The sequence below is a fragment of the Rhipicephalus microplus genome, chromosome 5 (genome assembly GCF_043290135.1).
Source record: "Rhipicephalus microplus isolate Deutch F79 chromosome 5, USDA_Rmic, whole genome shotgun sequence".
Lineage (NCBI taxonomy): Eukaryota > Metazoa > Arthropoda > Arachnida > Ixodida > Ixodidae > Rhipicephalus > Rhipicephalus microplus.
The window spans coordinates 148,591,574-148,614,135 of NC_134704.1; positions in this window are offsets into that span (position 1 = coordinate 148,591,574).

Sequence of the window (22,562 nt, forward strand, 5' to 3'; positions counted from 1 at the left end):
GCGTTTCCTTCAACATCGCTTACAGGAATGCCTTGTGTTCCCCCTGCGGATCCTATGCAAACAAGCCCGTGGAAGGCTCGCTATTGCGCGTGAGGTGATTAGCGAAGGCGTTGTTATTTTAGCGCGGGGGCTCTTCTCTCGAGGGGTGGGGATCGGGGATGTATGATTGAGAGCGTCTAGCAATGGGGTTTAACCGAAGGTTGGGGATTTGGAAACTAAGCAAGGGTTTGTTCAGTTTAGCAGCGTAAAATTGTCAGGCGTTGCACGTGCGCCGTCGCACTAAGTCAGCTCTTTGTTGAGAACGAAACTTGCGGCCTCCTGCTTTTCTTCAATTCGTGCTATAGAAGCATTTGTAGCGCTTGCAGATATGTACGCCAGAAAACGATGCGTGAAGTGTACTAGCTTGTGGAGAGCATTGTGAGAGAATCATTTGCGAGGTAAGGAGGCGGAAATGGTGTAGGCTCGTGTGCTCAGATTTGGGCGCACGTTGAAGAACACCAGGTGGTCGAAATTTCCAGAGCCCTCCACTACGGCGTCTCTCACAATCATATGGTGGTTTTCGAACGTTAAGCCCCACATATCAATCAATGAGGTGCTGTTCTTGCTGCATGACACAATTTTTATATATTGTTAAACGGGCGTTTCTCGCTTTCTTGGTGCGCCCTGTTGAAGCTTTCCACGCATCAAAATAAGAGAGCATGTATAAAATGTCTTTATTTATTTCAAAGTTTTCGTCGTAAAGCATTACATAGCAAGCTAGCTGCACCACAGTTATGCCTCTTCATTATCTCGGTAAGTCAAAACCGTTCATCTAAGTTTGCAAGGTCTGCGTTCTACATCGAAGCTTATTTACAGAAATCAGTTGTGCAGTCATATGTATACTTTTTATTATCAGTCTTTCTTTTACCGGTGCATCTTTTTTTTTGTAAATTGACTCTATATGCACTTTTGTATGTTTCAGTATTGCCTCGTCGTTTCTCTTTTTCTTGTTTGTAGCGTTCTCATGTTTTTCGAATACAATATCGTTTCTTTGTTTAGTTGTTAGCGTGCATATATTTTTTACTTGCATATTTTTGTTATCGCAATAGAATTGCGATACTTTGGTGTGTTGTGTCTATTACTGTAAATTTCTACAGCATGCATATCTGCTGTCTGCTGCTGACGTTTGAATTGGGCTGACGGGCCTGTCAAGCTGCTTGTATGCAGCTTTTGTCGTCAGCCTTTCAATGTATTCACGATAAATAAATAAAGAATACCTCAAATGCAAATGCAAAATGCAGTCACACACTATAAAGGATAATTTATTCATCGTTATCTACGTGCAACACGAGCCGATATAGCAATTCTGCCACTCGTACATCGTGAGTTGCTGCCTCTACGATACGTCATACTGGGATACACGTTACTGAGAAGCCCCCTATCAATCTCTAATTAAAAAGCGGTCATGGTATAAAAATATATATCCCATTAATTCCCGTCTACAATAATCCTCGTTCTAGGGTTCTCGACACCGTCGCTGTTATTGACAAGGACAACGAAAAAAAACATTACCGATTCGCAGATTTCGGGGCCCTTCTATTGTGAAAGCCTGTTTATATTACTATCTAAATAGGTTTTGCAAGTTATTATTGATACATGGCCGAGCTGCAGGTTCTTTTTTCATTTGTTGATTTTTTATATAGCGAGTTAATGTGCATGGATTCATACCTTTACCTGATTCGAACGAAATAAAACACGTTGAGCCCTCCTTGCAAAGGTACACACTTTGGTGTACAATTTTTGTTATCATAATATTCTTGCTTTGATAAGTTTTTCTTGTCTTCGGTCTTTTTATTTTGTGCCCTGTACAGTTTAGAGCTCCAGGGCTATACACTGTAAAAAACACGAGTATTTGGGGAGTCTTTCTGCTACACAACAATAATCGTCTCTACTTCAAGTACTTTCCTAGCGTTATCACCATGGTTTCGGTAGCTCGCGGTCGCAAACGGTGTGCGCGTTATTAGCGTGCCATAGCATTCTCGACAGGACCATGTGGCCAGCGCCAAGTTTTCAAGAAAGGAAATGCGAGCCAGTCACATGACGGTTATTGTTGTATAGCAGAAACACTCTCCAAATTCTCTCTTAGAGGGTACGGTATAATTTGTATGTGGGGTTTAACGCCCCAAAGCCACCATATGATTATGAGAAACGCCATAGTGGAGGGCTCCGGAAATTCGGGCCACCTGGGGTTCTTTCACGTCCGACCAAGTCTGAGCACATGGGCCTACAGCATTTTCGCATCCATTGAAAATGCAACAGCTGCAGCCAGGACTCAATCCCACGACCTGCTGGTCAGCAGCCGAGTATCTTAGCCACTAGACCACCGCGGTGGGGCAACTTCGACATTACCACACTTTTAAGTGCGAATGAATTTCTTAGTCGGACCATGTAAGCCGTTTGGCGGCGTCCGCGCGCTGACAGGTGTTACAGACAGACGGACCGACAAACAGACCAATGCCGGACGGACAGACAGACAGATGGACGGATGGATGGATGGACGCTTCGCCGCACTCATCATCATTCACTTCGTGGATATGCTGCGATTTTTCAAAATGCCATTGCATTTCTTAGTCGGGTTATGTCAGGCGTCCAGCGGCGTCTACATGCCAGCAGGTGTTATCCCTCGACTCTCACTTCCTCTCCCATAGTAACAGATGCGATTGGGCGGGTGCGCATATCCTCGCCCTTAGCAACCGGGACAGGTGGTGTAAATGAATGGGTGAATAAATGCTAACGCTACAAGTCACCGTCTCGTCATTAATTTACGCGGTGAAGATAACTACGCCATGAACTCTCAGTGCAAAAAAAAAAAAAGCCTTCGCATTTCCTAACGATTCTCTTCGGGAAAAGGCGGGCAATTCTTGCGGGTATTTAAGGCTTTGTTTTAAAGGAAAATTATTATTACGCTGCCCTACACCAGGATGCCAAATGAGGTTATTATTCTACTCAGATGTGGTAATCTCAAATTTCATTTTTACTTCTCAATGTAGAACAACACATACTAGAATACGAGGGGCACCCGTTTTTTCAAAGTATCAGATTCTGAAATGAGCAACGCTATGTGCACTGTTGGGATGATTTACAACTTAAGTGCCTATACTCACTACCTATATGAGAAAGCTGCATGAATATCGCTGCTCTGCCAGGGCACTTGGTTAGTCCGCGTCACCGTATAGGCCAGTAACCAGGACCATGGCAGCTTCGTCATCCTCATTATTTTGTCATCGTGACTATTGCCAGAGACACTCTATTTGCTCAGTAGCTCATGGTCATGTTATCTGATTGAAAATATGACGTATAGCCTCACTGGAAAACAGAGCTTGTGGTCGTGGCTCTCACAGTGGTTATTTAAAAAAAAATTGTGAAAATCATGCACGGGCACCACGTTGCATACTGGTCCCCCCGCAGATGAGAAGGACTAACCACAAACACCGACAGAGTATATCTATACGTATGCGAAATTGCTGTTCGTTGTGCATATGACGGCTTCCGGAGTCGGCCCACGCAGCGGTGCGTGTGATGTTGTTTGCCTGAAATGTCTGAGGTCTCGTCCAATTGCTGCAAAGACGCATTAGCTCCCGCAACGGTGTTTTAATGGTGATGATCGTGGGACAGAATACCTGCCGCGGCGGCCATATTTTCTATGGAGACAAGAATAGTGGAGGCCCGCAGAGCTATATGTTGATGCACGCTAACGAACCCCAGTTTTTTCGAAATTCCAAGTGCCCCGTGCCAAGGTACCAAATTATATGCCTACTTTACGGTGTCTGTCATGACCACATCTCTGTTTTTAGGTCGTCAAACCGAAACAATTATTATAAAGGCACATCAGCATCTTGTGTTCACTCTTGTTTGCCCATATTGTAGAATCACGAACCCTTTGCTTTCTTCAGCGAATAAATATCTGCCACTGCGGGCATTTTACTTTGACGGGCTCAGCATCGAGCAGTAGAGGAGGCCACGCCTCCGCTGACTTCCCGCCCTCGCCAACGAAAGACCGGCTCCCATATCGCCCCGAGGGGCGGTGCACCGGGAAGTCAGCAAGTGAGCAGCGGACAAAGAGACCCGCCTTATAGGGGAGAGAGTGTTACTGTGTGAAAGGAGGTGCCATGTCTTTGCGCATCGCTTAGCGTCGAACGGGGAAATGGGGACAGCGGAAACGTTGGCAACTGACATTGGAAGAGTGGTTCATTGCAACTTGTTCCCTCTAACCGCTGTCAGATATGAATACATAGCCAACAAGCCCCAGTGCCAATGCGCTCCCGACATTGTGCCCTTCTCTGCGTGACCACAGGCGATCGTTCCGGTAGACAGTGGTGGCAGGTGGCTCCGCTTAGAATTACTGTATCTGCTACCTCTAGGTAGAATATCCGAAAGGAGTCATGTTCAGTGATATTGCTTCGCTAAGTCATCGGTGGCAATGTTTCTACTTATTAAAAAAAATGGTTTCATGCATTGCGACCGGTCACTCTCATTGTAAATTTATTTATCTGAGTAGCAATGTAATGGCTGAAATAAAATATAAATATTTTTTTTTAATTTTAAGGGCTGTGGTATAGTTAGGCGGCGAACATTGTATACTGAAACTACAAATTATTTTTTACCGCCGGGTGTACGCTCAAAGCTAAGTGCACTACTGCATAGCGCCCCACTGAAAAGCGGACACTGTGGTCTGTATTATGGACTTAAACTGATAGTCTAGGGCTTCCGCAAATTCACAGGTTTAAATTCCATCTTGTGCACGCTGTCACAGGGATAATGCATGGTAGTCGCGTATTCACACACGTTTTATTCAGCAGAACAGAGGCTCAGTAGAGCAAAACAATACTGTTGTGATTTTTAACTGCGCATCGCAAGAATACACAAGTAAGTTATTCGCCAGGTGCTTTCTGTGATTGATGAAGTCGGTCTTTCCCATGATGTTATGTGCCGGGGGAAGAGCTAGTAGTTTCTAGCTCTCATTGATGCCCTGTCAAGAGCCAGGGCCTGATATTGATCTAACATTGAAGTGAGCAACGACGATATACCGATCGGCAGTGCTTTGTGACCATGTTCGAAAAGTGCAGAAAGTGTTGTGTATACTTGCTGAACATTGCCATAGTCATGATAACTGCGCAGTGTGTTCCTATAAACCTTGTACTCTTTCATTTCTTAATACTCATAGTTTTATTCCAAAAGCAGCGCATAGCTAACTCGTGATCGCATGTTGTTAATTTTCCGGCATTTTAATTGCATATCTTTCTGTCTCTCTCCAAAAGTTTTTTAACTGTCGCAAGTTTTGTCGTAGCACTCAGTCACTCACAAGTTTTTCTGTTTACCACGCAGCAATAAAAGTAGTTCGCCTTTCACGATAGCATGCACCCATGTCAAAAGCGCAGTGCGTAGTGAATTAAGGTGACAGTATATACATCTTTGAGAAAAAATTTCGCACGCCCACAGTGAAAGAAAAATGAATGTACCAGCGAACAACGTCATCATATATATTGTTTCATGGAAGGAGAATGAGAATGGCTCGTTTTTTTTGCTCACTGAACCGACATTAACTATGATAGACAATAATTGCAAAAAAACTTATAAGAGACATCATTTATAGTAATTACGCTACAAGTGTAAAAAAATAAAGTTGGCGAAAAGATTATTGCCATGTATCACAAAACTTATGCAATATATCATTTTCCATTATGATTTTTCTTACCTATCCTAGTAATCAATAATGCTTTGTTATGTAAAACATGAACTTCATTATTCTTTGTATACGAAGCAAATTTACATGTGTATTGTGAACACCTGCAATATATCAGCCTAAGAATTAGGTTTCAAAATAAGAAACAAGAAACAAATATTAGATATTACTGGTACGTGCACATTACATGTTCTATGCGGGAAAAAAGATAAGACGTCTCAATTTTTTTCGGTTTTACGATACGCAGCTCGCCTTCAAAGCACTTTCCCGAAGTGACACAGACATACTATGGGCTGGCTTTCTTTAAGAAGCGGATTTCATTGAAGAGTCGCTGTGCTGAAAAAAAATGCCCGCCAGCGGCCAGAACAAAGGCGGCAGATCAAGAGTCATGCGGGTGGGCTTCAAACGTTACTGCTTCTGAGCCCATATTGCTTCACAAGCGGGCATGGCCTTGTTTCTAAGCACTGAACGAAAATAAATCAGTGAAGCGGCATATAAGGGAATAACGTAGCGAAATTTGAGGCAGACTGGCGTATAGTCGACACAAGACGTCATGAACTACACGCTTTTGCTAGATTCGGAAACCCACGTGCGTGGTAGCTACAAATAAAGAAAGGCCCGCCGTGCTGTAATGAAAAGGCAAGCGTCCGCTTTTCAGGCTCCGAGACACGCGTTTTGCAATAATTCTTTTCATTTCTTTTTTCCTGATTTTATACTTGGGCCCAGTGGGGTGCCCTTCAGGACCTTTTTTGGCTAATAAAGCTTAACCACCACCACTGTGCCCCACCATTGACCAACGAACAGCACAGGAATAGTTGAACGTAGCGTAATAGAAAATAAGGGAGTGCTATTTGTGAATAGGTCTTGTTAAAATATACACACGTAAAAGTGAAAACAACACTTATTGTACCTGTACATTGTCGGCCCTTGGCATGGGGTTCGCGGACGGCCACCTCACACACACACACACACACACACACACACACATATATATATATATATATATATATATATATATATATATATATATATATATGTATATATATATATATATATATATATATATATATAAATATATATATATATATATATATATATATATATATATATATATATATATATAGGTCTTGCAGGTGGATGGTTCCTCCTTCCACGCGTCCAATGTCACCTATGCTGAATAGGTGGTCATATATAGCCAATGCCACTTTAGAAGACACTTCTAAAATCATACTATCTAACTGCAGAGGAGCCTGCAGTAATGTTAAATTGAGACGGATGGCACTCCTAGCAGCGGAAATTCTTACATCCGCTCCATGGGTCTGTTAAATCTTTGCCCTCTCTCTAATCTGGACTCCTGGCTGCTCACCCAGCGATGGCTCCTCTTATCTCTACTGCCTCACCCACCGATGGCTACTCCTATCCAGAAGAGAATTCTGTGCTCCTGAGTTTTAATGAGATAGTTAGCTATTATAGGGGTGCCCACCGCCGCCTTCCTTCTCTCGGCCAGTAAGGTGGATAGAAGCTCACACGAAAAGAGGAGATGCTGTCCTGAAAAATGTAGACCAGGGGGATCATCATCATCATCATCATCAGCCTGACTACGTCCACTGCAGGACAAAGGCCTCTCCCATGTTCCGCCAGTTAACCCGGTCCTGTGCTTGCTGCTTCCAATTTATACGCGCAAACTTCTTAATCTCATCTGCCCACCTAACCTTCTGTCTCCCCCTAACCCGCTAGTCAGTTACCCTTAATGACCAGCGGTTATCCTGTCTACGCGCTACATGCCCAGCCCATGTCCATTTCTTCTTCTTGATTTCAGCTATGATATCCTTAACCCCCGTTTGTTCCCTAATCCACTCTGCTCTCTTCTTGTCTCTCAAGGTTACACCTACCATTTTTCTTTCCATTGCTCGCTGCGTCGTCCTCAATTTAAGCTGAACCCTCTTTGTTAGTCTCCAGGTTTCTGCTCCGTAGCTAAGTACCGGCAAGATACAGCTGTTATATACCTTCCTCTTGAGGGATAGTGGCAATCTACCTGTCATAATTTGAGAGTGCTTGCCGAATGTGCTCCACCCCATTCTTATTCTTCTAGTTACTTCAATCTCGTGGTTCGGCTCTGCGGTTATTACCTGCCCTAAGTAGACATAGTCTTTTACAACTTCAAGTGCACTATTACTTATCTCGAAGCGCTGCTCTTTGCCGAGGTTGTTGTACATTACTTTCGTTTTCTGCAGATTAATTTTAAGACCCACTTTTCTGCTCTCCTTGTCTAACTCCGTAATCATGAGTTGCAATTCGTCCCCCGAGTTACTCAGCAATGCAATGTCATCGGCGAAGCGCAGGTTACTAAGGTATTCTCCATTGACTCTTATCCCTAACTGTTCCCATTCTAGGCTTCTGAAAACCTCCTGTAAGCACGCGGTAAATAGCATTGGGGAAATTGTGTCTCCCTGCCTTACACCCTTCTTGATTGGTATTCTGTTGCTTTCTCTATGAAGCACTATAGTAGCAGTTGATCCCCTGTAGATTTCTTCCAGAATGTTTATATATACTTCATCTACGCCCTGATTCCGCAGTGTTTGCATGACGGCTGATATTTCTACTGAATCAAACGCCTTCTCGTAATCTATGAAGGCTATGTATAGTGGTTGGTTATACTCTGAGCATTTCTCTATTACCTGATTGATAGTATGAATGTGGTCAATTGTTGAGTAGCCTGTTCGAAATCCTGCTTGTTCCTTTGGTTGATTGAATTCTAATGTTTTCTTTACTCTGTTAGCAATTACCTTTGTAAATAGCTTGTATACTACAGAGAGCAAGCTGATCGGCCTGTAATTCTTCAAGTCCTTGTCATCTCCTTTCTTATGTATTAAGATGATGTTAGCGTTCTTCCAAAACTCTGGTACTCTTCCCGTCAGGAGACACCTCGTAAACAGGGTGGCTAGTTTTTCTAACACAATCTGTCCTCCATCTTTCAGCAGATCTGATGTTACCTGATCTTCACCAGCAGCTTTGCCCCTTTGCATGCTCTCTAAAGCTTTTCTGACTTCTTCTATCATTACTGGTGGGGTGTAATCTGGGTTACTGCTAGTTCTTATAGTATTAAGGTCGTGGTTGTCTCGGCTACTGTACAGATCCCTGTAAAACTCCTCCGCTATTTTAACTATCCTATCCATATTGGTAGTTATTTTGCCTTCTTTGTCCCTTAGTGCATACATCCGACTTTTGCCTATCCCAAGTTTCCTCTTCAATGCTTTGACACTTCCTCCGTTTTTCAGAGCGTGTTCAATTCTCTCCATGTTATACCTTCTTACATCGCATACCTTACGCCTATTAATCAACTTCGAAAGCTCTGCCAGTTCTATTTTGTCTGTTGTACTTGACACTTTCATGATTTGACGCTTCTTAATTAGGTTCTTCGTTTCCTGGGAAAGCTTGCCAGTGTCCTGTCTAACTACCCTGCCTCCAACTTCCACTGCACACTCCGTAATGATACTCGTCAGATTAACATTCATTGTATCTACGCTAAGGTTGGTTTCCTCACTAAGAGCCGAGTACCTGTTCTGCAGCGACACTCTGAATTCCTGTACTTTCCCTCTCAGTGCTAGCTGATTGATTGGCTTCTTGCGTATCAGTTTCTGTCGTTCCTTCTTCAAGTCTAGGCGAATTCGAGACCGTACCATTCTATGGTCACTGCATCGTACCTTGCCAATCACTTCCACATCCTGCACGATTCCAGGGTGTGCACTCATTATAAAGTCTATTTCGTTCTTATTTTCGCCATTAGGGCTCCTCCATGTCCACTTGCGGTTTTCTCGTTTTCGGTAGAAGGTATTCAAAATCCGTAAATTATTGCGTTCTGCGAATTCTACTAGTAGCTCTCCTCTGGCGTTTCTAGTACCGATGCCATAATCTCCTACTGCCTGGTCTCCAGCCTGCTTCTTCCCTACCTTTGCATTAAAGTCGCCCGTCACTATAGTATACTGTGTTTTTACCTTACTCATTGCCGATTCCACGTCTTCATAGAAGCTTTCAACTGAAGCGTCATCATGGCTGGATGTAGGCGCGTAAGCCTGTACTATCTTCATCTTGTATCTTTTATTCAGTTTGATTACGATACCTACCACCCTTTCATTAATGCTATAGTATTCCTCTATGTTGCCAGCTATGTTTCTGTGAATTAGGAACCCCACTCCCAGTTCTCTTCTGTCTGCCAAGCCCTTGTAGCAAAGAACGTGCCCATTCTGTAGCACCGTATAGGCCTCATCTGTCCTCCTAACCTCACTGAGCCCTATTATATCCCATTTAACACCCTCTAGCTCCTCGAATAGTACAGCTAGACTTCCCTCACTAGATAAGGTTCTAGCGTTAAACGTTGCCAAGTTCAGGTTCCAATGGCGGCCTGTCCGGATCCAGAGATTCTTAGCACCCTCTGCTGCGTTGCAGATCTGACCGCCGCCGTGGTCAGTTGCTTCGCAGCTGCTGGGGACTGAGGGCCGTGAGTTATTTGACGTAAGCATGTGGGAGGTAGTGGCCAGATACTGCACCAGGGTGGCCAATCCTTCTCTGGTGAGGGAGTGCGTTCTCGGCGGTGTTTGCCGGTGAGGCCGCACCCCAGGCCTCTTAATGCAGTTCCATCAACACGCGGATTTTTTTTTTTTTAATCCGGTTGGGAACTGCGCGGTACCGGGATTTGAACCACGGACCTCTTGCATGCGAGGCGGATGCTCTAACCACTACGCCATCGCCGCATTGCCAGGGGGATACCACACGCTAATTTTTAGCGCGCTATGCGTCCCTGTATCTACCAAAAGGGCCACATACATTCTGCTTTGCAACAAATGCACCCTATCCGGAGGGCGCACGTATTCCATCAAGACAGGCTATATCACGTCGAGGAGAGAAAGGCCCAGCTCACAAGCACAAGCCTTAAAGACTAGCAAAACGTGACGAGTAGGGCAAATGTGACGAGAAGCACCAGGGAACAACAATTGCCTCGGAAGGCCCTACCGTTGTTACACTCTACTAATAAAGTTTATTCCTCCTTCACATCATTAGTATAAATTGTTTTTTCGAGGACTTGTCCAGTATTCATCAAGGATCTTTCAGGAGGCAAACTCCAGGCACTCTTCAAAATCTGAAAACGTAGCTCTTAAGGGGAGCACGGTTTCTGGCACCTAGACGTGCACTGAGGTCAAGCCTAGAAACGATGTAAAAGCTATGAGTGCATTTCAATCTCACGAAAAACGAAGTAATTTTTACCTGCCTCTCTGTGGCAATTCAAACAAGATATACCGAAACATGAGATGGTGAAATTACAATAACACAGGGCTAACGTGACATTTATTTGAAGAAATACACGTTATCTGGCCTAAAAAAGAACCGAAAATGCAATATTGCATTGTCATTTATTAGTTCTTTTTTGCGCACGTGGATTGCCATTTAATAGTTCTTTTTTGTGCACGTACCTTTCACATCTGGTTTAACTCATGAATCTTATGTTTATTTATTGCATCCGACTATTCTTGCACAAACTAATCTTGAAAGACTCCAAATACTAAAAAAAAGTTTTTTCGATCAGGTTTGAATGTGCCATATACCTCCCACATTTTGGATTTATTTTTAAAGCAAATATAACTAGTGTGTTCAACCTTCATAATTATAAGTTAAGTCCAGCGTTCAAATCCGAGATAAAGGAAACATAAAGTTCTTCTATGAGCTATTTAATCTAGCAAAAAACACACATACAGCACTCATCACACAGAACAGTGGAAGGTGGTTACCGCGCGAAAAAGTGACTCTATGCAGCGAATATCTAGCACTTTACCAACCCTTTTAAACTCATGTCATAAATCAAACATTGAAATACCGTTTTCATCTGTAAGAACACTGCGTGACCATTTCCTTAATTTATGCTCACGTAGTGAAGAGTAATGCTCATGTAACTGTTTATTTAAGAATCACAGTAATGTTTTTTGGTTTCTGTGTCGTCATGTGTGCTTTCGCTGCTGCTTTGTAGAGGTGGCTGCGGGCCTTCTGTGAAGTTGCTTCTGTCTCAAGCAACGTTTACCCGCAGTCTCCTTCATCATTGATGAAAATAAAGAAATTATTAATATTGTTATATCACCGTGGCACTCGCAGTTTTGCCACAATTTCGCGACTTAAACAACACAGGTAAAGCAAATGCTAACGGGGAAAGGGGAAAAGACAAGAGCAGACAGAATACGGCATTCAATGCTGTCTTCTGGCGTTTTTAGACGCAAAGCATTCTAGCACCACACCCTATATATCGTCACCGTCGAAGCTCCCCGCCGCATCGCCACCAGCACCCCTCTCCTACCTGTCTCTTTATCATACTTCCTATGTTCTTGCCTTCTACCTTCACGCCGGCGAGCGAGTGACACCATCACTTTGCCATATCGTGCTCAACCACGTGACATTTTTGCGGTTACACTCCACCGTTGGTTCATTGCATGGGCTGGCTCGCGCTGTGCGCCGTACGCTCACTCACTCAGTCGTTCCCGCCACCGAGCGGAAAAAAACGCTCTCCACCCTACCGCCTTGATGCAAGCAAACAGCGAGATCAGGCGCGTAGTCGTTGGCGTCATAGCCGTTTGCGTACCTACGGCTGCACATTTGGTGGCAACTGACGAACCACTGCTGAACATTCACACTAAATGGAGCGTGACACAAGCATTTGTTTGGCAATGCGTATTGTCGCAGTACAACGCGAACAAAGCACAAGTACGCCTTGAGGCCGCGAAAGCAGCGTCAACAGCTGAGCCGCAAGATTTTTTTTCTTCGTTCTCGAGTCAAGACAAAGGCCCACTACCTGGTGTCCGCTAAATCCCCCCATCATCGTTTTTGTCCACATGTAAACACGGGTTATTTGCCTCCCTCTCAAAGAGCATCAACCCGATGCGAAGTCAATAGTGCAGTTTTTGTTAAAAGATAAGTCTCACGCAATCACTCGCTGACGTAAGGCTTCATGCGCACTACGTGAACGAGTTCAGGATGGTGCTGGCGACGCTTGGTACTACGCGAATTGTCGGGAACGACTTCGTAAGTGACGTGACTCAGTTGTCGCAGCGCTCGGTATGGCCCAAAGTATCTTCTTAAGAGCTTTTCTGAAAGTCCTCGTTTCCGTATAGGTGTCCAAACCTATACTTTGTCGCCAGTTTGATAGACAACTGCTCTGCGGTGAGCATTGTAGCGGCGTGCATCGTACTCTTGCTGCTGGCGGATCCATAAACGTGCCAGTCGTCTAGCTTCTTCCGCGCGTTCCGTAAACGTGTTGGCGTCTGGGTCGATGTCATCACTTTCGTGCGGTAGCATCGCATCTAACATAGTTCGTACGTCTCTTCCATGAACGAGGCTGAATGTGGTCATGCGGGTCATTTCTTGCTTGGCCGTGTTGTACGCAAACGTTATGTATGGGAAGATTTCATCCCAATTTTTGTGTTCAAAATCTACGTACATCGAAAGCATGTCTTCAACGGTTTTGTTCAGACGCTCCGTCAGCCCGTTCGTTTGTAGGTGGTTGGCGGTGGTCTTATACGATGCGCTGTTTCACTCAGCATGAGGACGTGATCCACAAGAGCTGCCGTAAATGCGGCTCCTCTGTCTGTGATCACGACGTTTGGTGCACCATGCCTCAGTACAATGTACTCGATGAAAAATCTTGCCACCTCCGCTGACGTTTCTCTCTGGATAGCCTTTGTCTCGGCATAACGGGTCAGATAATCTGTCGCGACGATAACCCGGTGGTTCCCTGCAGTAGAAATAGGTAGTGGGCCCAAAATGCCCATGCCGATCTGGTAGAATGGAGCTGTTGGGACCTGCACGGGTTGCAGGAGGCCAGCTGGTTTATTCGGTGGTGACTTGCGTCGCTGGCAGTCGAGACAGGTACGAACGTGGTGCTTCACGGCTGTGGTTAGTCTCGGGCAGTAATACCTTTGCTGTACTCTGGCCAACGTTCTCATGCATGTAACCCAAATGGCCAGAGGTCACCTCGTTGTGGCATGCTTTGAGTACTTCGGCACGAAGGGCTGCTGGTATGACGAGCAGATAGGCGGATCCTGTCGACGAAAAGTTTCTTTTGTAGAGTACTCCGCCCCGCAAACAAAACGATGACAACAATCTTGCGAAAACTCTTGGCGAATTCTGAGATCTGCCTTCCAATATGTAATTAAGCCAAGCAACTCAGTGACTTCACGTTGTTGCTGAGGAATGGCGGTCATGTCAAGGACACCGAAAAATGCCGTTTCCTCCTCCTCAGGTAAATAAAAGTTTATCCAATCCAATCAATAAAAGTTTATCCAATCCAATCCAATCCTCCTCAGGTAGGGTTGCCAACTCAATGGGTGAACGGGACAGACAGTCAGCGTCCATATGTCGCTTGCCTGACTTATGCACGGTCGTCATGTCAAACTCTTGCAGTTTTAAGCTACAACGCGCAAATCGACTGGTGTGATCGTTTAGATTAGTTAACGAGCGAAGGGAGTGATGGTCACTAAAAACTTTGAAGTGCGGGCCATACAAGTATGGGTGAAATTTCATTACTACCCATACTACGGCGAGGCATTCTTTCTCTGTTGTTGAATAGTTAGCCTCTGCGCGTGTTAGCGTTCGGCTTGCGCAGGCAATCACTCTTTCTGTGTCATCTTGCCGTTGCACAAGCACAGCCCCAAGACCTACATTGCTAGCGTCTGTATAAAGCATCATCGGGGCTTTTTCGTCGAAGTGGGCAAGCCAGAGGCCCACTACCTGGTGTCCGCTAAATTCCCCCATCATTTGGCGCACACCTAGTTAACAATGCACGTAAAAAATATTTCTTTTGATTTGCCTGGATTGCGGGAAAGATTTCTGTGTTTTAGCCCACATGCTTTGGCAGTGGCCTTTGTTACAAGCCTTAAACAGTGAAGACTAGGAAACGCCATAAGAACCTCCACATTTAGAGATCAGTCCAAAGCATAGGCTTGATCGAGAGCAGTAGTAGGCAGTAGGCTTGATGGCTTCCCACCCCCAACATAAGATTAGCTAACAGCAAGCAACACGGGTCCTCTGAAGGACTGCGCTGACTAGCTCTTCAGGACCTCGGTAAAGCTCCTTCTCTGCATATGTGTCTGTTTGCTTGGGCCAGTGATGCGACGGGTGGAAGGTTAGGTTTTATATTCAAATAACTTTATTGATTTGATTGATGTGTGGGGTTTAACGTCCCAAAACCACCATGTGATTATGAGAGACGCCTTAGTGGAGCGCTCCGGAAATTTCGACAACCTGGGGTTCTTTAACATGCACCCAAATCTGAGCACGTGGGCCTACAACATTTCCTCCTCCTCGGAAATGCAGCCGCCGCAGCCGGGATTTGATCCCGCAACATGCTGGTCTACAGCCAAGTACCTCAGCCCCTAGACCCCCGCGGCGGGGCGAGTGAATTTTATGATGCATAAGACGAAGAGGAAATAGAGGAAGGTGATAAATAACATAAAGTCTTGCGTTGTCATGCCCACAAAACACACACGCATGTGTGCACATAAACACTTGCGCGCGTCCACCTGAGAGCAAGCATGCACGAGTGGGACAAGCCTGTCCTGAACACAAACAAGTTATTTCAAAATCATGCATGGATAGATCAAATGGGCTACACTCAAGCATCTTTTAGAATAGATGGCACTAGAGCAGTCACCACAGTGCCCATTTCTGGCGAAATGATGGGTCAGGTGACACAAGATGGCTACTACGTAAATCGCTGTTACCGTCCTTCGTACTGCAGTTGATACGCACGGGATCATGACAACGACCAAAATAATGGTAATGGCAGCTTCATAAGAACAAGTAAATATGCTGGCCCCACCGCGGTGGTCTAGTGGCTAAGGTACTCGGCTGCTGATCCGCAGGGTGCGGGTTCGAATTCCGGCTGCGGCGGCTGCATTTCCGATGGAGGCAGAAATGTTGTAGGCTCGTGTGCTGGCAGATGACAATTAATTATAAAGGAACAGTAGCAATGCGAGTTACGCTAAGAAGCAGCCGCTTCTGTTCACCTATCTGTCAAGGGTCATGCGTTATCCGAAGTCACTAAACACAAATATTTAGGACTCATACTCACATTAGACTTAAAATCGAATGAACACATAGAATATATTGAAGGAAAGGCAATGAAAAAGTTTGGCTATTTGCGAAGAAGGCTTGTGAATGCCACACCACACATCAAACTTCTCGCGTACAAAACTTTCATTAGACCAGTATTAGAATATGGAGCTACATTGTGGGATCCCTTTACTGAGTCCAATATTAAAGAATTAGAAATGGTCCAACGAAAATCTGTCCGATTTGTTTTTAATTGTTATAGTTGGCGTACTTCCCCTTCAATTATACTAATTAAAGCGGATCTCGAAAAACTACAGGAGAGAAGACGAATGGAGAGGCTGAAGCTTTTTTACCTCATTTTCCACAACAAAATTGGTATCAACAAAACAGTGCACATTAGACAAACAAGTGAATATGCTGTGCGCTCACATCATTCAAAGAAAGTTTTAGATTACGTAAACCGCACAGACACATTCAGGTTTTCATTTTTTCCAAGAACTACCCGTGAGTGGAATTGCCTACCATCTGACACTGTACAGTGTCCAATAGTTGATTTATTTCTACATGCTCTCAATAACCAATAACAGCTTTTTTGTATAGTCATGCAGCCTAGAGTTACGTAATGCTTCCATTTCTTTAGTACGTTTCAGTCAGCAAAGCTATGCCATTGTTGCAATGTTTTTCTTTACTTTTTCGTAAATTAATACAAAAGTGTTGAATTGTAACCACTGTCAGTACGCTGTGTGATGTCAATTATGTTTTTTCAGTAAACATTTCTGTATGCTCATTCCTGCTTAAGACCTGGTAAAGAGGTTAGCAGTATGTAAAAAATAAAATAAAAATAAATAAAAAAATAAATATGCAGATAACGATTGTCACTCATGTTCTATTTAAATAGGAACTGTTACTTCTTAATATTGTGTGCACCGAAGAAAACGGGCCCTTAATATTTACCATCCTATTTTACGACAGTAAAGAATTTCAGATGCATTATACGAAAATCAAAACACGAAAATCACAGGGGCATGCAATACACATACTTTCTCTTCCAACGAGGGCAGTTGGTGCACTTAGGCATAATTTTCACTTGAACACATTAATAATAACCAACAATACGTTTAGAGACTGGTGTTGTAGCGGCCTGGCGTGGTTGTCATTGGAAAATACTCATTGCCGCCTTTGTACTGAAAATAAAATTGGACTTTTTAATGTGTGAGGCTGTACATTGTTCAGTGAATTATGGCACGGACAGTCACCTATATAGCAAATGAGTCACTACAGTTCTGAATACTATTGATATATCGTTGAAGCTACATGCAAACATAAAAAAACTTGGTTCCACAGGTCCCTTCTTACGCTGAAAAAAAATTGGCAGATCCCACGTACAGTGGGAATCGGTGATATGCGTAGCATGAATGAGAAATGTCGATATGTCACTTTAAAATCAGCACAACGGTACGAGGTGGAGGTAAATATTGCCATACATGATTTCCGTGTCATGATTATCATGTTTGGATGTGTCGTTTACCTTCGTCATCTATTAGCGTCACGAGATACCAAATTTAGCATATGTGGAGCTAGCCAAACGGCCACGAGCACGCTATGAGCGTGGTGAGTTGTCTTGTTCTTACATGACACGCATGTCAGGATTATCATGTTTGCACCAGTCATATATTTCGTCATCCATTGACGTCATGTAACACCAAATTCGGAGCAAGCAAAACGGCCGCAAGCCAATCATGAAGGGCCCAATATACTCCAATGTAGCGTTGACGCGCGCACGCTGGCCACAGCGACGCTACGTTAGCAAAACGCGAGCACTCTATAGTCTGACGTATGCAACTGCATGAACTCATGAACTCATAGCGCAGTGCGGGTCGTGCGGGGACCCTGGACCATACGTGTTCGAATCCCTTGCTCAAATAATGTTTTTACCACCACCACCACGTCAAGCGCGACCAGCGTCCGTCGGCGCGGAATGCGACATGCTGCATTTCGCGCCAATGCGTTACCCAGGCAACACAATGTCTCCCTCTTTTCATGATGGAGGGACGCCGGATGCGCTGAAACGCGCATGCGTGAAAGCAACGCAGCGCGGCACGCGCCTGCGAGTTCATGGCAGGACCAGCGCCAGGCGTGGCAACGCCGGCGTGACATGACGAAATGAACGCCGGAAAGCACGCGCACCGCGTCATGTGGAAACGTATTGGCTCCTTGACTGTGTCATGTAGTCATGTTTTTTCATGACGCGCATCTTATGATTATCATGTTTGCAATTGTCACATATATTCGTCAGCCACTGGCGTCACGTAATACGAAATTTGGCACATGTGAAGCTAGTGAAACGGCCGTGAGCGCATAATGAGTGTGTTTTGTTGTTACACGACACCCATGTTGTGATTATCATGTTTGGATGTGTCATTTATCTATGTCGTCTGATCGCGTCGCGTGATACGGAGTTTGATACGTGTGAAGCTAGTGAAACGGCTGTGAGCGCATCATGAGCGTAGGAGGTAGTCATGTTGTTGCATGACAAGCACCTCATGTTTATCAAGTATACATCAGTATCATACCTTCGTCATCCATTCACGTCCCATAATACCGAATTCGGTGTAAGTGAAGCTAGTGAAGAGGCTGCTAGTGCATCATGAGCGTGGCATGTAGTCATGTTACATGACACACATCTCATGATTATCATGTTTGCACCAGTCACATACCTTCGTCATCCATTCACGTGCCGTAATACCAAATTTGGTGTATGTGACGCTAGCGAAACGGCCGCGAGTGCATCATAAGCGTTGCATGTAGTCAGGTTTTTACATGACACGAATGTCATAATTTTCATGTTAGGGTCTGACTCTTGTGTTCGCCATGAAATCATGCCATACTATGCCAGTTTTGCAACATTCCATGTGATCAATATCACCGCAAGAGCTGCAGGGCCATGAAAAGTAAATGATGACATTCATGACATACATCTCATCATTTTTATATTATGACTAATCAAATATGTTCTTCATACAGTCATGTCATGCCATACCGAGTTTGGTATCGATACAATTATCGAAGCGGCTAGGAGAGCTAAAAGTCGTAGGCGGCTAGGTAGATAGATATACGCTTAATGTCGCCGAAGTTCGCTATGAAATGTTTCGCATTTAAAATAAGATGCGCCTTTTCAGAATTGCCAAGAGAACACGCATGCACTGACGCATCACGAAAAAAAAAACACAGCGCGTTGGAAATGAAATGCTGTAATGCCATTCGTGTCGCTAAAAAACAATTTCATTCAAACAACCTTTCCTCTCTCATTAAAAGAAATGCCAGAAAGTTTGGCAGATGATCGCTTCTCCAAGTACCAATGATAACATAGCGTTATTGGACAGTTGTGGGATTCCTGTTGCACAAGAGGACTGCTCAAGTGTGCATAATAGTTACTTCAAGGCTGTGTTTACCAAAAAAAAACTACTCCTTTGTGCACAGTCTTCTGAAGTGAGCTATCAGTAAATGGCACCAATACTCATTACCTTTCAAGGTATATCATCGTTGATCAACAAACTTAAATTATTGTGTAGTTCTGGCATAGCTGGCATAAACTCCAAATTCTAAAAAAACACATTCAGAATCTCCAGCGCTATCTTGTCCTAAATATTTGAACAATCACTATCAACAGGTGAGATCCCCGATGAGTGGAAGGCGGGAAAAATTATTTAGGACCGGTGATAAACGATGCATTACCAACTACAGACCCTTATCACTAACAATTATACCATCAAAAATGCTCGAACATATTATCGCTTTCAACTCCGCACAATATTTAAGAAGCTGACGGGCATGTCGCGGGATCGAATCCCGGCGGCGGCGGCTGCATTTTCGACGGAGGCGGGAATGTTGTAAGCCCGTGTGCTCAGATTTGGGTGCGTATTAAAGAACCCCAGGTGGTCCGAATTTCCGGAGCCCTCCGCTACGGCGTCTCTCATAATCATATGGTGGTTTTGGGACGTTAAACCTCCCATATCATTAAATCAAATCAACAATATTTAGAGAAAAATGACTTCTTTTTTGCAAATCAGCAAGGTTTCAGGGAAGGACTGTGTGATGAGTGAAGAAAACGACAACGACGGAAGTGCGGGGCATGGCGCGTGTAATGTGCGCGTGAGTGTCAGCGAATCAGCTGATGACCTGTGGTGGCCCATAGAGGTGGCGTGCCACGATTGGGCCACGTGTGACCATTACGTGGCAGTAAGCTTTGTGGCTGGGGACGAGCCGGAGCTGCGGCAGACGGAAGACAGCGGGCGAAAGCGTCGGACGCAGGCGATCCAGGTTCCGGCCAGGGAACGCGGCCGTCCACGCTGCTGCCGTCCAACCACCAGCTGGGGCGGCATTGCCGGCACGAGTACTGCATCCCGCGGCACGGCCTGGCCTGCTGTTCTCTTCCCTGCCGAGGGCATCACGGATCTCAGCGAGGCGTCTCCACGGTCAGCCGTTCGGCACAGCGATGAACCTGGCCTGGCTAAAGGTCACGGTTGCGCCGAGCATCGCGTCTCGACGCAAGCTGTTCGCTGGACGGGCTGGCCATTCCCCGGATGGAGCATCGCGTCTCCGATGCGGGTCGACTGCTCCATAGTCGCACCCATGCCATCAAGCGCCGGTGTCACCAGAGCGTCACACATCGGCAAGGCACGAGCGAGACGTTTTGTCGGGCGAGACGCGGGAGTGTGCGCAGAGGAGCACGGAACCGGGCGAGGTCCAGGGTGGCCGAGGATCCAGGTGCCAGGGAAGTTGCTGGCTGAATCTAGGATCGCCGAGCGGTGCCGAGTGATGCGCCAGACTCGGACGTGGGCCACGAGCTCATGAGCTGCAGTGTACACCCGAGGGTACCTGGCGGTGCCCTGGCCAAGAAGAAGGAACGTGCGGAAAAGAGAGCTCGAGGGTTGAGGCCACGAAGGCAGAGGAAGCGGTGCGCCGCTCGAGAGGACGAGTTCCTGGCGGCCTTCCTGAGCCGGACGTGAGACCCGTACGTGTCGGCCAGGTCGAGCTCCGGTGTGTCTGTTCAAGGTCCAAGGCCGAGACCTGCTGAACGGCTCCTGCCTGGGTGCAGTGGCCGGGAGCAGGTTCGTGGGCGAGGCCTACCGGGTGTGGTCTTCGTGAGCCGTGGCCTGATCCTGGACCTCCGGAGTTGCGACCCTGACTGCTGGGCTGGCCGCGACGTCCGACTCAATGGCGCTGCACACTGTAGCGTATCCGTGCGCCGTCAGCCGTTCCACCCATGCCATGAAATGAAAAGTTCATGTTAATCCTTTCTCGCCCGCTATCAACAAACATAGTGACGAACGTTCTGTAACCATCACAATAAATGGCGTCCGCGTGACAGGACTAAGCTCTCGCGTTACACCTGAGAGCCTCACGTTGTTTGTGTGGCGGACGAGAATAGACGACAAGAGAAAGCTAGTTGAGCTAGGGAAGGAGATGGGGCTGAGTGGAGAGACTTTGCTGGCATGGGTGAGCGCTGAGGAAAAAGGACGCCTCTTTTCATTCCTCATCACTGTAGAAAAGTTGTTTGACTGAAACAACTTTCTTGTGTGGGGGGTTATTGTGATGAGTGAAGAAAACGACACGACGGAACTGCGGGGAAGGCGCGTGTAATGTGCGCGTGAGTGTCAGCGAATCAGCTGATGACCTTTGGTGGCCCATAGAGGTGGCGTGCCACGATTGGGCCACGTGTGATCATTACGTGGCAGTAGGCTTTGTGGCTGGGGACGAGCCGGAGCAGCGGGAGACGGGAGACAGCGGGCCGAAGCGTCGGTCGCAGGCAAGCCAGGTTCCGGCCAGGGAACGCGGCCGTCCAACCACCAGCTGGGGCGGCATTGCCGGCACCAGTACTGCATCTCCATTTATTGTGATGGTTACGGAACGTTCGTCACTATGTTTGTTGATAGCGGACGAGAAAGGATTAACATGAACTTTTTATTTCATGGCATGGGTGGAACGGCTGACGGCGCACGGATACGCTACAGTGTGCAGCGCCATTGAGTCGGACGTCGCGGCCAGCCCGGCAGTCAAGGTCGCAACTCCGGAGGTCCAGGATCAGGCCACGGCTCACGAGGACCACACCCGGTAGGCCTCGCCCACGAACCTGCTCCCGGCCACTGCACCCAGGCAGGAGCCGTTCAGCAGGTCTCGGCCTTGGACCTTGAACAGACACACCGGAGCTCGACCTGGCCGACACGTACGGGCCTCACGTCCGGCTCAGGAACGCTGCCAGGAACTCGTCCTCTCGAGCGGCGCACCGCTTCCTCTGCCTTCGTGGCCTCAACCCTCGAGCTCTCTTTCTGCACGTTCCTTCTTCTCTGCCAGGGCACCGCCAGGTACACTCGGGTGCACACTGCAGCTCATGAGCTCGTGGCCCACGTCCGAGTCTGGCGCATCACTCGGCACCGCTCGGCGATCCTAGATTCAGCCAGCAACTTCCCTGGCACCTGGATCCTCGGCCACCCTGGACCTCGCCCGGTTCCGTGCTCCTCTGTGCGCACTCCCGCGTCTCGCCCGACAGAACGTCTCGCTCGTCCCTTGCCGATGTGCGACGCTCTGGTGACACCGGCGCTTGATGGCATGAGTGCGGCCACGGAGCAGTCAACCCGCATCGGAGACGCGATGCTCCATGCGGGGCATGGCCAGCCCGTCCAGCGAAGAGCGTGCGCCGAGACGCGATGCTCGACGCAACCGTGACCATTAGCCAGGCCACGTTCATCGC